Source organism: Pelobates fuscus, chromosome 1 (assembly GCF_036172605.1).
Source record: "Pelobates fuscus isolate aPelFus1 chromosome 1, aPelFus1.pri, whole genome shotgun sequence".
Taxonomy (NCBI): Eukaryota; Metazoa; Chordata; class Amphibia; order Anura; family Pelobatidae; genus Pelobates; species Pelobates fuscus.
Genome location: NC_086317.1, coordinates 92686565 through 92701054, shown reverse-complemented (window position 1 = coordinate 92701054; position 14490 = coordinate 92686565).

Sequence of the window (14490 nt, the reverse complement as noted above, 5' to 3'; positions counted from 1 at the left end):
TACAACCCAGACACCTGCTAAGACGGGACTATCCCAGATGGAAGATCCAGCTACTACAAGACCATTTACCCCTCGCACCCCACGCGAGGACTCGGGAACCTGACAAGTGAAACCACCCAATCCTGTCAAACCGGACCCAACTGTTATTGCATACTGTTTTGTTAAATCCTTTCTGTTAACGTTAGTTTCTCAATGCCACAGTTCGTACACAGACACACTTCACACGGCCCGGATTAACATCACGACCAGACCCAGGGATAACCGCGCAGATCCACATTAGGGTGGACGAGCCCCACACTCTCTCCCCTCCTCCCCCGCTATCACAACACTAGCAGCAGCCGAGACCTAGAATAAAGACCCTAACTTTCTCTCCAGAGGGCACAAAACGGCAGGCTAGTACAAACTTGGAGACACAATATCTCGAACGAAAATACTGACACCACAATCTAGTGCAACTACTCACAACAACCCATAGTATTGTTGTAGAATTATTAGGCCTCATAAAATTGTCTTAAAAGAATGCTTTGCATGACGGGAGTAGACCTACCCCAATTCCACATGTGGGTACCTAAAAAGGATAGGCCCATCCTTCGTACAACCTGCCCGGCGATCCTAAACTCCTTGAGAATTTGGGACGCCACAGCTCGCAAATACAAGCTAATCTCTGTCCCGTCACCACTTACCCCCATACTGAGAAACCGAGCCTTTCCCGCCGGGATGACAGCTAGAGACTTCGCCAACATTGAAAAAGCGGGCATCCAAAGGATATGCCACATGTACAAGGACAACGCAGTGGTCGCCTTTGACCACCTACGACAGGAGACTCACCTTACCCCAGCCGACTTCTTCCGATACCTACAAATCAAAGACTTCATGAAACTCCCACAAATACAACAGGCAGCAACAGGGCACATGTCCTTCTTTGAAAGAATATGCCTAAAAGAACGCATGCCACCAGGTCTCATATCACGACTGTATACACACATTAGCTCGGAAACGGATGAATGGGGCACGCTCACGTACACAGAGACATGGGAGAGGGAACTGGGAGAGGTATTGGAGGGAGTGGAATGGCGCGAGATATGGGAGGCAAATACCTCAGTATCCGTATGTGTGTCACTACAGGAACAAGCTCACAAGACGCTATTCAGGTGGTACACCACCCCAGTTAAATTACGCCAAATGGGGAAAACCCCGAATGACGATTGTTGGAGGGGATGTGGCCTGAAAGGCACATACCTTCACATGTGGTGGGATTGCCCCAAGGTACAAAAATTTTGGAAAGAGATACACGGCTTGATCGTGCACATCTTTCATAGAGCACCGGACTTGAATCCATGGACATATATACTTAATAGACCCCTAGAGAACTGGACGATTAGAGAACAAAAACTAATACAAAAGGTGACATTAGCCGCTAGGAGAGCACTAGCCCAAACGTGGCTAAAAGTAGAAGTACCCTCAATAAGCGCAGTATTGTCCAACATTAAAGACGTATGCCTCATGGACAATCTAACTGCAAGGGTAAGGGGGGCCATGCCACGCTTTGAGAAAATATGGGAACCCTGGACCTCGAGCGATCTAGCCTGAGGTATATTTCACGGATAGATAACGCTTGACCCCACGCAACCCCACCATGGGATAAGCCCACATAGGATCCCAGCCCCAATGGAGCCTCACACTAACCATGTAAAGACAGCGCCGCCCTCCAGCTCGGTGAAACATCCCCCATCCCTGCCCGCCTTCTCTCTTCTCCTCTCCATTCTCTTTCTCTCTCTCTTCTACACCCTTCTGGTAGGGCGAACGCCCACAGGCCGACACAAAACACCAAATACATACCCTAGACGGACCTGCCCCAACCCGGCAGTTGCAGTGGGGAGGGGGGGACTGTGCAAACTTCAAGCCTGACCAGAGGGGCAGACGACAACATTAGCCTCCATGATCATCTTCCAAAAGTGTTTTTATTCTGCGGCTTATGTTTAGTTGTTAGTTTCTTTTTTACACAGTTATATCAATATAGCCATTGAGAAGCAGTAGAACAGTTACACGCTATAAAATACAGCAACTAGACAAACAGGATTATGAGACTAAGTAAGACAGAGGACACACGGAACCAACCCATACAAATGAAGCCGAATGTATTAACAAGATGGCTACTCTGATCCTCGTCACATCTGTATTATTGTACTTGTCGAAAGCTTTATCTACATAAAAGTGCTTATTCAGTTATGTACCTCTACGTTTTGAATGTTGTATTGCGCTCGAGGATTGCCCTTGGGGTACCTCATGGGCGATTGTTATATGCATACGCACAACAAAAATAAAGAATTAAAAAAAAGAATGCTTTGTTAGAAGGAAATGTGCGTCAGCGGAACATTAGATTCCTGTTGAATGAAACATTGTAGCCAGTGAACAACATGGTTTGTCTTAATAAAATGTGAAGTTACTAAAAGCCTTGAGAAACTAACCTTGAAACTAACAGTGCCAAACTACTCAAAATGGCTGCCAAAGCACCCCTCCCATCGAGTGAACACCTCGTGCTAACAAGATGGTGCTGGAATCCGGGGGAGAACTTCATGACGACAGTAATGACATAAGATGGCACACCCAGTAGGGAGGGCATTTGAATGAACCACTTAACACTTAACCAATTACTGATTTATAATTCTATGTTATCTTGAATTCTCCAGTGATGTAATAATGCCTTTATAAGGGTCTGCACACCCATTTTCTGTGCTCTTGCCATTAAATTTCCTGAAGTTCTTTCATTAACCTGAACCCTGTGTCTCAGTGTGAAATTACTTCTGCGTGCACGCAACTTTGTTATCTTTAATTTGGACAGGAACAGATAGTCATTCAAACGTATTGGTTTGCATAAAAGAATCTACTACAGTATCACAAGCACACTATATATTGGATGACACTATAGCGTGAAGGGCCATGAACCTAGGAGCAAACAAATGCACTACTGTCAACAATTGTACCGTGACATGGATAAAAGAAAAATGTGTGCTGTTAAACTTGACAATACTGTGATATACACGCTATTGTTATATAATATGTTTTACCTCCTGTAAGTGCCATTATAATGCATGAAGCTTTCCACAGCACCAACAAAATAAAGAATAAAAAATAGAAAATGAAAAATACATTATAAAAACACACTCTTGGATAATCAACATGGAAACCGCACTGAACAGAGGTAAAACTTAGGTATTTAAAGGCCTGGGGGGTTTCCTTGATAGCCATACCTCCAAAATGTGATTGGGCGTTGGTAATGATTAAATAATGTCACAATGTGGGAGTTGCTTAACAACATAATTCAAGGGGCAGAGGTACAGTGACTGGCATCATAATCACTGGCAAAGGTGACTAAGGGTGTAAAACTGTTGTAGTGACCCAATATTATGTTCCTTTGCAGTTCTGATTTGTGGTTTTGATCTTGGTTATTTTACTTATTTAATATGATCTCAGTGCTTCTGACTCTTTGGCTTGTCTTCTCTGTTTACCCGGTCTTCTTATGCCCTTGGCTTGCTCTTTGACTATCCTTGCTGTTTGTTTGTGGTGGGTTTGGGTTTGCTTGTTAGGGTCCTACCTGCCATTATAGGTACCTGCTTTAGACACACAATCCAGTTCCTCAACAAATCTCAGTGGTTGGATGTCACAACCCCATACCCTATCACTCACAATGAGCTTTAGATACAAGTGTTAGGTACCCATTGTACAGCGCTGCGGAATTTGTTTGCAGGGAGAAAAGTGGTAAGTGTGACACGGTGTGAGCTTGGTTGGGTGAGGGGAGGAAGTTGTTCAAGTTGAGGAAGGTGAATGAGCAAGGGTTTTTTGCGGAATTAGAGGAGGAGTGTGATATAGCGAGAGGAAGAGATTGTGACAGAGTGAGGGGGTAAGCATAGTCTCTCCACATAGTAATGCCTTTTATTTTTATTTCTACTTAAGGCAAATAGTTAAAAACCATTGGGGCTTCTTGTCTATAGTGCAAGAAGATGGGAAATATTACATTCCTTGGTGGCCCAGTGGGATCTTGGTGCATTTGCAGGTGTTCCAGTCCAGCACTCTCTGAAGAAGTCAGATAGAGCACAATCTAATTCCCTGCAGCAGTCTCTGCTAACAGTTGGGGGACAGCCACATGTAGATAGTGGCAATTTAGCCCAGTGTTTAGATGTGTCAGGTATGTCATCTAGACATGTCATGATTGCCACTTCTAGAGAGCAGTAACTCCGCCCAGTGTCTAGAAATTGCCTTGAACCGAATGGGGCAAAACCATTAGTCTACACACTGGATTATTCGGACTACAAAATCCAGCGATTCCATGCATCCACAACCTTCTCAGTAAAGCAATACTTCCTGATAATTATTTTAAACCTTTGCCCTTCTAATTTAAGACTCTTGCGGTAGTTTTTCTTCTTTTAACCCCTTAAAGGACCACTGTAGTGCCAGGAAAACAAACTTGTTTTCCTGGCACTATAGGGTCTTCAGGTACCCCCCACCCAGTGGTGTTTCCTGGTTTTGTGCTGCCATAGGAATGACAAAACTCAGGCGCCCCCTCCCCCCCACACTCGCACCACCCCACCCTTCCCCCCTTCCCCACCTTCTAAATACACACACATTCACTGACAGACACACACATAGTAACACACTCCCTAACAGACACACTCCCTGACATACACACACTCACTGACAAAAATCTAGGATTTCAGCTTATTTTGAAAGTTACAGGTCACAAAATACAAGGAGTAAAATAAATAATGTAAATTTTAATGTGGAGCTATTTTAGAATTTTCTTATGTTTGTCTTGTAAGCTTAATAGCCATCACAGAAAGCAAAATTGCTGCACATAAGTATATATTTATATAAAGCACACATCACAGGCTATTTACCTAAGGGAATTCTGACACTTCTTCATAGCCAATCTCTGCTAAATAGTGTAGTAAAATTGTGGTTTTCTTTCTAGATTTTTAACATACACACATAAAACAAGGTTTTTTAATGTGTATTTCATAAAGCTGATTTATACTACTGCTGTAGAAAACCCCATATTGTGTTCAGCCATATCTACTGAGTAAAACAATACCCCCAATCTATGCCTTTACCACTATCCTGTGAAGTTACAGTGTCATAAAAGAGACCTGGCCATTTCAGTTTTCACAGTGATAATTTTGATAGATGAATGTGATGGGTGCAAGTCTCATTTTAGGGCATTGTAGCAGTTTGACTGTTGAATTTACCCCTAAAGGACCTACCATTTGTGAAAGTAGACACTACAGTGTATCTCATATGTTGCATATTGTGCCTTAACGTGGTGGCATTTTTTCACCAATTTATCTCAAACTTTGTGGTAATTTTTGTTTTTCGCATTTTTTACATACACATTACATTTTTTTCTGGTCATTTTTCAAGTCTGGAATGTGCCACTGTGATAAAACCTCCATAATTATGCTCGGCAAACACTTCTGAATAAAACAATACCCCCAATGTATGTCTTTGCCACTATTCTGTGAAGCTACAGTGCCTTAAAAGAGTCCTGACCATTGCAGTTTTTACAATTAGAATTTTGATACATGGATTTGATGTGTCTATATCACATTTTATATCACATTTATATCACATTTTAGGGCACTGTAGCAGTTTGACAGTTAAAATTACCCCATAAATGCATACCGTTTGTGAAAGTAGACACCAGGGCTATGTCATATGGCAGTGATGGCGAACCTTTGTGAGCCCGAGTGCCCAAACCGTAATACATGCCAATTTTTTTTCCCTCAAAGTGCCAAAACGGCAATTAAACCTGAATACTGAGGTTTAAGTTTAGAAAAAACTCATCCAGTTGTCCGAACTAATTAACATGTTTGTGTGTGTGCTCGGCAGTCTGTCTGTATGTGTATTAAGCAGTCTGTCTGTATGTGTATTAAGCAGTCTGTCTGTCTGTGTATTTAGCAGTCTGTCTGTCTGTGTATTTAGCAGTCTGTCTGTCTGTGTACTTAGCAGTCTGTCTGTCTGTGTACTTAGCAGTCTGTCTGTGTACTTAGCAGTCTGTCTGTATTTAGCACACAGTACACAGTCTGCTGAATACACACACAGACTGCTAAATACACACACACAGACTGCTGAGTACACACACACTGCTGAGTACACACACACACACACACACACACAGACTGCTACGTGTACACACACTGCATTGAGGGGTACAGTGTATGTGTGGGGTGATGTGTTTGTGTGTAGGGTGGTGTGTGTGTGTGGGGGGTGGTGTGTGTGGGGTGTGTGTGTGTGTGTGTGTGGGGTGGTGTGTGTGTGTGGGGGTGGTGTGTGTGGGGGGGGGTGGTGTGCGTGTGTGTGTAAGTGGGGTGATGTGTGTGTGGGGTGATGTGTGTGTGGAGTGGTGTGTGTGTGGGGTGGTGTGTGGGTGGGGGGTGGTGTGTGTGGGGGTGTGGGGTGTGTGTGGGGTGATGTGTGTGTCTGTGTGGGGTGATGTGTGTGTTTGTGTGTGTTGATGTGTGTGTGTTTGTGTGGGGTGATGTGTGTAGCGCAGGGGTGATGTGTTTAGCGCAGGGGTGCTGTGTGTATGTCGTCCACCCTCCCCCCCGACTGTTTTCTTTCCCCCATCCCTCCCTCAGTTTTTTTCACCCATCCCTCCCTCAGTTTTATTTCACCCATCCCACACACACTTTTCTCCCCCCATATCTCCCTCAGTTACCCCCCCCCCATCTTTCCTCGGTTTTCTTCCTCCTCTCATCTCTCCCTTCGTTTTCTTCCCCCCTCCCATCTCTCCCTCGGTTTTCTTCCCCCCTCCCATCCCCACTTGTCCTTGATCTCCTACCTTGTAGCGTGGCCCCGCACTTAATTTCCGTCCGCCCGGGTACAGGAAGCATGTACCGCGGCGCTCGGCCACGCTGCACAGAGTGCCTGGCAGGCGGGAGCGCTATGCGCTCACCTCCTGCCGGTCACTCCGGTTTTGCGCCCGCCGGGCCGTTGCACCCTAAGGCGGCCACTTGTGCCGCCTTATGGATGCGCCTCCCTCCGGCGACCTGTGGCCGCGTGCCCACAGAGGCGCCTCGGCGTGCCACCTGTGGCATGCGTGCCATAGGTTCGCCATCACTGTCATATGGTATATTTTGAGCATTATTATACAGTTATTTTAGCACCAATGTCATTCAAACTTTATCGTATTGTTTTATTTTTGCATTTTTATACACACATGTTGCATTTTAGTGGTTAATTTTGGAAACTTGATATATGCTACTGTAAATTAAATCACTAAATTATTCTCAGCTATATTTCCTGAGTAGACCCTCTTTGTATACCTTAGCCAGGTTTTTGTGAAAACAATAGAGGGCTAAAATTATATCCGGCCCAGTACAGTTTTAAAAAAAAAAAACTTTTTTGGGGCACTTTAGTAGCTCATATATTTAAATTACGCCACCAATGCATACCATTTGCAAAAGTGGACACCATGGGGACTCTCATAAAATATTACAAGCTTTAGTGTTAAAAAGTATTCCCCCAGCTGGTGTCAGCAGAGGAATTCCCTTGCTTTATTCAGCACGAGATGCCCATGCTGACCCTAATACTAATCTCAACCATAATCTGAATCCTAATCTGAAACATAATCCCAATACTACAATTAATTATAAACTTAATCTTAAACATAAACTTAATAATAAACCTGATAATAAATCTTATACTTATTCTAAACCGAATAATAATCCTTAATTGTACTCTTTAATTTAATCTTAATCCCAAAGGTTTCCCTCTGCTAATATCAGTACTGATATTAGTAAAGGGATTTTAAACTAAAACAGACAGTGGTACGTTGCTGCCATGTTCTGGCTATTTTCAATATTGCAGTCTCCTATCTCTTACATTGAAGACATCATGCCCAATGCAATGCAATCTGTGCTGGGCAACTGAAAAAGCCAAGCACTGATCAGAATGGCATTTGGGCATAGAGGGTGACTTTCCAGGGTTTCTAATGATTCCTGCGTTTCCTACTGTGAGCAGGGATTAAACCCTCCTCACACTACATTGCTGTCTATGGGGATTTAAATACCCATTAAAAGAGCTGCAAGCCGATCTCACTTTGAGCTCTGCATGCAGCTAACATTAGGAGTTGGTATTTTGATTAACTGTGGCTTTTCAGTAATCTGGTCGTTATTAATGTTATTATGTACATGGTATCATGAATTGCAGCATCCAAATATTTCCCTACCCCTCTGTTGTATTCAGTGCTCATTTATCCAACTGACGTTGTTATATGTTTTTATCAAGGGGTGGCTCTGTGACTAGATGCTGTCTCTACTAGATTGTGAATAGATAGCCTCCCTGCCGGATAGCTCATTACTCTGCAGCCCGAGCTCCCTGCATTTGGTCTACACAACACGGACATGGTGTCCATTGACCATGGGAACGACCTTTAGTGACGTCATGCAGTAACCCGGGCAGGCTATGGGAATGGCGGTCACAGTCAACACCCTCTTCTTTATTGTTTAAGTGTACTTTGGTGATGGGTATATAAGATGGTTTTCCTGGCTAATCATGGCAGCATCACTTATGGGTAGCTCCGCCCAAATCAGGAACAGGACAGGACAAAATCAATTAATCCAGACCAGACTGGGTATAAAAGGTCCCTCCTCCTTCTATCCCACAGTATTTTTTCCTGTCCTTTCAGGACACACAGGATATTTTATTTTGGGCCACCTTCCCATGTGTACCATGGGCCTCCAGATGAAGTTCAGCCTCTCTTCATCTGAAGAACTCAGTAAACAGCCTGCACGGGCAGGACTAACTGAGTTTAGTACAGATTAGTATCTGTACTATATGGGAGAAATTATTCTAATTATATCATGATGTGGGGTCGGCTGTTGCCTTAAAAATTTCCCCTTATGGCATCCAACCCCCCATGATCTGAGGTCAGTGTTTTGGAGAAGCTAGGGTAAGTTTTTTCTTATTGGTATAATTCTATTTTGTTAGTTGTTCTGGGGTTTTCCCCTGGAAGAAAAGGGTCTGAGTCTTATTACTCTAATGTTTTCTGCTCAATCTAATAAATATCTCTTTCAGTTGTTTCTGTTCCTCTTACCTGCTTCATTCTTCTTATTCTGTGTAAGACTGGCTGGCAGGGGCTGTGTTTTCCTCCGATCCTGTCTCTTCTGTGTTCGGATTACTGGCGCATGCGCAGAACGGCCGCCGGACGCCGCCGATACTGCGCATGCGCGGGATAGTTGCGCGCTTAAAGGGATATCGCGCCAAAAAATCAAAAATTCTAAAATCACTCAGAATTGATCCTTGCTTCGTCCCTGATCATCTGGTGACAAGGAAAGCTGCCTTTTTCCTCCAGAATCTGTTTTTTAAGGTAAAAATCCTATTTTAAATTTATCATTACTTTTCTTAATTTTACATTAAAATTTGTTCTGCAATAAGCGTATTAAAATTACTTTCAAGTGTTCCACGACAGGGTGATCTTGAGACCCAGACAAGAGTTTCTGCCAAAAGTTGTCTCGAATTTCCACATCTTACAGGAAATTGTTATTCCTTCCTTTTATCCATCTCCTTCTACTGCAGAGGAAGTGAAACTTCATGAATTGGATGTCAGGCAGTGCCTACTTAAGTACATATAAGTTTCGACTCAATTTCGGAAGTCTCAACAGCTGTTTGTTCTTCCGATTGGCCCCAGGAGAGGGGAGGCAGCCTCTACTTCCACCTTGAGACGTTGGATTTCCAATATTATAGTCAAGGCTTATCAGTTGAAAGACCTTGTTCCTCCTAGCAGGATCAAATCTCACTCTACAAGGGCTTTAGCAACATCATGGGCTAATTGGAACACCTTTTGGAGGATGAAACAGCACATCCTAAAGTCGGGTTAAAGTTAAATCGCCCCAGTTCGACAAATTCAGCCACTTATTTTGTCAAAATACACATTCTCGTGGAGAGGAGATACCGCCACCAGGGGCGCTTCCTGCTTGCAGGGCAACTTTTGGTTGGCTGACGCTGGCCGCACGAGCCTTATCTCGGGAGGGGCACTCATATATAATTTAAAGAAACAATCCAGGCACAATACCCACCAGGGGCGGGCTGGGCCGGGGGGCAGGGAGGCCATTGCCCCCCAGGCCGCCCCAAATTATTTTAGGACCGGCCGCGGCGGGCCGGCCCTTTAAATGCTGCAGCCGCCGAGCGCTCTGTAAAGAGCGCTCAGACGGCTGCAGCTGCTTTTGCCTCCCTCCCCTCCCCTGTAGGTGGCCGAGCAGCACTCCGGTCCGCGGTCCCGGCCGGAGTGATGGGAAGGTGCACACTGAGTGTGCACTTCCTATCAGTCCGGCCGGGTACAGGAATCTGTTTCCTGTACCCGGCCGGACTGACAGGAAGGTGCACACTGAGCACCTTCCTATCACTCCGGCCGGGACCGCGGACCGGAGTGCAGCTCGGCCACCTACAGGGGAGGGGGTAAGAAGAAGGGGGGGGGGGGGTAAGAAGAAGGGGGGGAGGGGGTAAGAAGAAGGGGGGAGGGGGAGAGAGTAAAACGAGGGGGGAGAGAGTAAAAAGGGGGGGAGAGAGTAAAAAGGGGGGAGAGAGTAAAAAGAGGGGGGAGAGAGTAAAAAGAGGGGGGAGAGAGTAAAAAGAGGGGAGGGGGAGAGTAAAAAGAGGGGAGGGGGAGAGTAAAAAGGGGGGGAGAGTAAAAAGGGGGGGAGAGTAAGAAGAGGGGAGGGATGAGAGTAAGAAGAGGGGAGAGTAAGAAGAGGGGAGGGGGGAGAGTAAAAAGAGGGGAGGGGGAGAGTAAAAAGAGGGGAGGGGGAGAGTAAAAAGAGGGGAGGGGGAGAGTAAGAAGAGGGGGGTGACAGTAAGAAGAGGGGGGAGAGTAAGAAGAGGGGAGAGGGGGAGAGTAAGAAGAGGGGAGGGAGAGTAAGAAGAGGGGAGGGGGGAGTAAGAAGAGGGGAGGGGGGAGAGTAAGAAGAGGGGAGGGGGGAGAGTAAGAAGAGGGGAGGGGGGAGAGTAAGAAGAGGGGAGGGGGGAGAGTAAAAAGAGGGGAGGGGGAGAGTAAAAAGAGGGGAGGGGGGAGAGTAAAAAGAGGGGAGGGGGGAGAGTAAAAAGAGGGGAGGGGGGAGAGTAAAAAGAGGGGAGGGGGGAGAGTAAAAAGAGGGGAGGGGGAGAGTAAAAAGAGGGGAGGGGGAGAGTAAAAAGAGGGGAGGGGGAGAGTAAGAAGAGGGGAGGGGGAGAGTAAGAAGAGGGGAGGGGGGAGTAAGAAGAGGGGAGGGGGGAGTAAGAGGGGAGGGGGGAGTAAGAGGGGAGGGGGGAGTAAGAAGAGGGAAGAGAGGGAGTAAAAAGAGGGGAGGCGAGAGTAAAAAGAGGGGAGGGGGAGAGTAAAAAGAGGGGAGGGGGGAGAGTAAGAAGAGGGGAGGGGAGGGAGAGTAAGAAGAGGGGAGGGGGGAGAGTAAGAAGAGGGGAGGGGGGAGTAAGAAGAGGGGAGGGGGGAGTAAGAGGGGAGGGGGGAGTAAGAAGAGGGAAGAGAGGGAGTAAGAAGAGGGAAGAGAGGGAGTAAGAAGAGGGGAGGGGGGAGTAAGAAGGAGGGGAGATAAGAGAAAGAGGGGGTAAGAAGAAGAAGGGGGGAGTAAGAACAAGAGTGGGGAGTAATTAGAAGAAGGGGTTAAGAAGAAGAGGGGGGTAAGAAGAAGGGGGAGTAAGAAGAAGAGGGGGGAGTAAGAAGAAGAGGGGGGAGTAAGAAGAAGAAGGGGTAAGAAGAAGAATGGGGTAAGAAGAAGAAGGAAGGGGTAAGAAGAAGAAGAGGGGGTAAGAAGAAGTAGGAGGGTTAAGAAGAAGAAGGGGGGAGTAATAAGAAGAAGGGGGTAAGAAGAACAAGGGGGGAAGTAAGAAGAACACAGGGAGGAGGGGGGGTACGAAGAACACAGGGGGGTGAGAACACACAGAGGGAGGAGTGAGAAGAACACAGGGAGGGTGGAGGGGGATGAGAAGAGCACAGGGAGGGTGGGTGAGTGTGAGAAGAGACCGCTAGGGGAGGGTGGGGGAGAGGAGAGACCACTAAGGGGCAGGGGAGAGCTCTAAGGGACAGAAGGGACAGCTCTATAGGACAGGGGGCAAGACAGGGAGCTCTTTAACACTACGCGCACACACACACACACACACACACAACACACACACACACAATGCATCCCTATACATACACAGAAACACACAATGCACCCCTATACATACACAGAAACACACAATGCATCCCTATACATACACAGAAACAGAACATGCTTCCCTTACACACAGAGAAACACACAATGCATCCATTACACACACACACAATGCAACCCTTACACACAAAGACAATGAATCATTTGCACACACACATGCAAACACACACACTGTTTTTCTTACATACACACAGAAACACAATGCATCTCTTACACTCAATGCACACACCTTGCATCCCTTATGCATACAAACACAGATTCACACAATGCATCCCTCACACACAACCAGAAACACATAATACATCCCTTATACACAAATACACACTGCTTCCACTACACACAAACACACTGCATCACCTGCACAAACTGGTATCCCTATACACTACATACCATAAGCACACATATGAGATAACACATAACACATCCCCTACACACTCCACTCCCTGTGAGCGAGCTCATGGGTGGGTGGAACATATAAGTGGACTTATGAGTGGGCCTTATGGGCATACTCACCGTCAGGCACTGGGGCCCAGACCTTGAGCTGTGTAAGAGGCCCCCAAAATATGGAGCTGCTTCCAATTCTCTCAGAACGTTGAATTTTGTGACCACAGTTGCAAACAGCCTCCAGAGGTCCTGTTCTACACCAGACCAGTGGAGCCAAACTGCAGCCCATCATCATCCTCATCTAATTGTAAGTAGGCAATCTAGTATATTATTAGTGACACTAATCTATAATTTACCTCACATTAAAGGGACACTATAGCTTAATGAAGTGGTTCTGGTGTCTATAGCTGGTCCCTGCAGGCTTTTTAATGTAAACACACACTGTGTGCAGCACTGGCGTTAGTTCATATGGCAGATCATATGGGTGGGGCATTGTGATGTCACATGGGGGGGGGGGCGGCAAATTTATATTTTGTCTAGGGCGGCAAAAATCCTTGCACCGGCTCGGATCCTGGGCAGGTGCACCAGTCTACTGGTGACCCACAGGAGGGGAGTGCACTGATTGCACTGCACTCTCCTCCTGCCCAGACCCGTCTTGACCGCAGTGCAAGTGCCCTCTGCCCCTAATTTACAGTGGCTCACACTCACAACAAGCAGTGCCTAGAGCCCTTTGCAGAGATGGAAACAAAGAGGTTCTGCGGCAGCTGGCCGTCCTGCAAGCATTACATTAAACAGCTGTTCCCCATGCAGCCACAGGTGGCGTTGTGCTGGGAGACTGTGATTACTCTTCATTTCCTCCCAGCCTACAGAGCAGCGCATGGGGGAGAGAGGAGGAGGCATGATTTAATCTTGAATAAATCCTCTAAGCAAACCTTTATAAATTTGGGGGGGATCAGCTCTGTTTCCACAGTGTATTGGTGTTTACTCTCATCTCTGTATTAATATTGAGGGATGTCTAAGTAGTAACATCAGTGTGTGTCAGCAGGGCCAGCCGTTAGGGTGGGCAAGCTGTGCGGTCACGCAGGGTGCCATGACAACAGAGGCGCCCGGCGGCCAACACAGCTCACAAGTTGGGTACACCAGCATATTTAATTTAAACGATTCGCTGGTGGTCCACTGGTGCGCACCAGCAGTAGGTGCAGTCAGATCATATCCTCTCCCTCGTGGTTCCGGCGCTCAGTTAGTGAGTCAGAGCACAGGCTCAGAGATTCTCAGCCTGTGCTCTGACAACATTGAAAGTCAGAGCCGTGAAGGAGCGGGTATGGCAAAGAGCTACTGATTAGCATAACATCAATATCCGTTATAAAACCAGAAAAAGGTGGGCATGGACGGTGAACTGATTTGGTGGCGCAATGGGCCACTTGACTGGTTTTGCCCCCCAAGCCTAAGGCTGCCAGCCCTCCCCTGATACCCACTACAGCTCTCTGTAGTGGTTATGGTGTCAGGATGCCGTGGTGCCCTCTCAGAGTAAATAGTCAAACCGTTTAAGAACAGTTTGACAATTTACCTGGGGTCTACCAGGATAGGGGCTGTAGTATGGGGATAGGGCCTCTAGGTAGGTAGGTGTGTGTGTGACTGTGTGTGTGACTGTGTGTGTGTGTGTGTGTGTGTGTGCACAGTGGGAGCACTGTTTCTAGGAGGGGCAGTGTGTGTTTGTGTGAGTGGTGTAGTGTGTGCATGGGAGTGCAGTGTATATATAGGGTGCAGTGGGAACACTGTGTATGGGGCCAGTGTGTGTATGAAGGTGTAGTGGAGGCAGTGTGTGTATGTGGGGGTGCAGTGGGGGTAGTGTGTGTATGGGGGTGCAGTGGGGGTAGTGTGTGGGGGTGCAGTGGGGGTAAGT